The 3183-nt window shown below is 45.4% G+C and overlaps 1 non-coding gene across 1 annotated transcript; it reads right to left on the bottom strand.

Moving 5' to 3' along the window:
* Positions 1-635: 635 nt before the first annotated feature.
* LOC126028908 (U2 spliceosomal RNA) lies at positions 636-826 on the bottom strand. Its single transcript, XR_007502592.1, has one exon. It is a non-coding gene; the product is annotated as a U2 spliceosomal RNA (small nuclear RNA).
* Positions 827-3183: the final 2357 nt, after the last annotated feature.

Below are 3183 nucleotides of genomic sequence, written 5' to 3'. Positions count from 1 at the left end.
GTGTGTGGGGGGGATCAGCTTTTAAGGGCTGAAATACGTCAGAAGGTGTTACAAGTTTTCCACCAATCACAGTTACAAGCATTCATTAGCATAAGCTGGGGCAGGTAATAGGGAGGGGCACGTTTTACCTGAAGGCATAAGATTCAAACAGAGTTCTATAAATTATACTCAACAAGCATAAATAGAACATTAGCTGTAATCCTAATAACCTTTTGCTAACACAAAGGCAAGTTGCTCTATATTTTTCTTTCTGGCTGGATGTATTGGGCTGCTTTGAATTACTCTAGTATTTGTCTATTTCCTTTGTTCTCAAGGCATGGGCGCCTTTGGTCACGTGGGTGACCAGATTAGGAATTACTGAGGTGTCCTATGTTTTAGGTTTCATCAGCTAGGCTCCCCACAGCTCCTTGCCTCATCATTATTTTGTATACTGTGGCTCTTTGCCAAGTTTGGATTTTGTTATGCTGCTTCTGAGGAGAGACCTCTGAGGAGAGATCTCCCAGCACGTAGTCCCGCCCTCTGGCTGCATCATCCCGTCTCTCATCCCTCGGAAACAACTGCATGGGCCAGCGAGTGGGGAGACCCGTGTGTCACATGTTGTGTCGCATCTTGCCGTTAGTTCTATTTTTTTTTTTTTTGGGTGCACTGTTCCTGGAGGTACTGCAATACCAGGTCGATGCGTGGAATGGATGGAGCAAGCTCCTATTTCAGTTCCTAGTGCCAAAAATCCATTTAATATATTGTCGTTGGATAGATGATGTGTCAGATATTAAATTGATAAGAACAGATACTACACTTGATCTTAGCCAAAAGGCCAAGAAGCGATTTGCCGTTAGTTCTTAGTGTGGAGGGCGCAGCACACCCTCACCATCATGGCAGGATTTTGACCCTCACTCAAACTGGCAAAATGCAATATGTGTTAAATATATAATTGTTACAATTAGATGCTTTTGTGTGAGTGTTTTGGCAGGTCCCTGCATGGTGTGGCTCTCTGACTCTCACAGTTTAACATTTTGGCTCTTGTTCGCTACCTGTGTTCTGGGTTTTCTAGGAATGTCACCTTAACAGGAATTTTAGGTGGAGGGGAATAATGGGGAACAACGCCTCTATCAGAGGAACCTAGAGGGCACAGGGAGAGAGATGCAAGTTCAGAGAACATAGATTTCTGCAAGGGGTCAAGGCCAAGGGAACACTTGTCCTGGTGACCTCTGATGCTGATTCTTGAAGGTGCTAAACATGCCAGAATATGACCAGGTTGAGTTTATCAAGTTTTTCTCAAACTACCCCAAGTAGAGTTTTCCTGTAACCTCAGACATGGCCTAGGCAGTGGTCCTCAAACTATGGCCCGCGGGCCACATATTGTATTTGTATCTGTTTTGTTTCTTCATTGCAAAATAAGATATATGCAGTGTGCATAAGAATTCGTTCATAAGTTTTGTTTTTACTATAGTCAGACTCTCCAATGGTCTGAGGGACAGTGAACTGGCCCCCTGTTTAAAAAGTTTGAGGACCCCTGGTAGAGCAAGTGGCTTGGCCTTTATTCTTGTTGATATTTTTAATTAATCTTATCTTTACCTTTAGAGTCTCTTAAAACTTCTCCTTTTTTCAGAGATCCACCATTCTCTGGGTGGTGTCTTGATTTCTGCACCTTGGTGGGGGACTCATTTTCTCTATGTCTCAAGAGTTTCCTATTGCATCTTTATGCTTTGGCTGCTTTAGGGCCGGTGATTAGACAATTTTGGAAAAGCTCATTGCCTGAAACCTTCTATCAGACCTTCGATCAGTCTGCCTACAACACTTGGGGCCCCCCACAAAAGATAAGGCTTTGTATTCTGTTGTAACAAAAGGAAATGGTAGAAAACTAGGCAATAAGGAAGCGGTTCTTGGGGGTGACCTTTACCCAGAAAGGTCTTGGGGGGGGTAAGAGGGGACACAAGAGATAGGACTTTATGGGCAAGGGAAATGGGTCCTGGGATGGTATAAGAGTCAGCCCAGATGCACGTGCTCCATCTTCACTTCTGCAGCAGTACACATAGAACGAGTTGCCTGCTCAGTCTCTGAAGATGACTCTTGTCCCTGCATCCAGCTATCTTCCCATCTACAACCCGGTGAGAAATGATCCGTAATCCTTACCTGGGCTCCTCCTGAACCCCCGCTCACCTGGTTTCCCAGCCTGAAACTTGGGGGTGCTCCTGAATGAAGAGCACTGGGACTTGATTTAGTCCCTACGGACGCCTCACTCATAATGCTGAATTCCATATTCCTACTGACTCCTTACCCATAGGGTCTCTTCTTTTTGTGAAGAAGTTTTGGGTGCTCCCCACTGTAGTGGCCTGCAAGTTAGCCTAAACAGTTAGAGGCAGAGAAGAGAAGAAGAGAAGTAGAAACAGCCTTTATTTCTATACATCTTCTGAAGCAGTGGTCCTCAAACTATGGCCCGCGGGCCACATATTGTATTTGTATCTATTTTGTTTCTTCATTGCAAAATAAGATATATGCAGTGTGCATAAGAATTCGTTCATAAGTTTTGTTTTTACTATAGTCAGACCCTCCAATGGTCTGAGGGACAGTGAACTGGCCCCCTGTTTAAAAAGTTTGAGGACCCCTGTAAGTATGCCAGATGTTTTGAGAGAGGGGGGAGAGAGGAGAGACAGAAATGAGAGAGAGTAAAGACAGAGAGAAGAGAGAGGAAAGATAGAAAAGAGAAAGCTTAGAGAGAGGACAGAGACAGATCACTGGCTAGAGAGCAGGAGAAGGAGGCCAAGAGGGGGTTGGAGAGAGAGAAGGAGAGAAAGGCAGAGCAAATTGCATTTTGCTGATGCTGTCTATCAGGCCTGTGGGGGGTATAGAGTGGGGGGGGGGACTAGATCTTTGGTACCTGCCAGCTGGCAGGCTCTGCTCCGGTATTAACCTGCACCACCAGACCCCACCCTAACTGCCAGGTTCTATTTTTTTATAATTTTTTTTGGGGGGGTTTACACCTGGAAGTGCTCAGGGGTTACTCCTGGCTCTATGCACAGAAATCGCTCCTGGCCCGCTCAGGGGACCATATGGGATGCCGGGATTTGAACCACTATCCTTCTGCATGCAAGGCAAACCCTTACCTCCATGCTATCTCTCCGGCCCCTATCTTTTTATACTTAAGGTAATGGTGCATTACAGAGGAAAATGTCCCAGTCCAGG

This window comes from Suncus etruscus, chromosome 14, assembly GCF_024139225.1.
Source record: "Suncus etruscus isolate mSunEtr1 chromosome 14, mSunEtr1.pri.cur, whole genome shotgun sequence".
Lineage (NCBI taxonomy): Eukaryota > Metazoa > Chordata > Mammalia > Eulipotyphla > Soricidae > Suncus > Suncus etruscus.
This window is presented reverse-complemented; position numbering and strand designations above follow the sequence as displayed.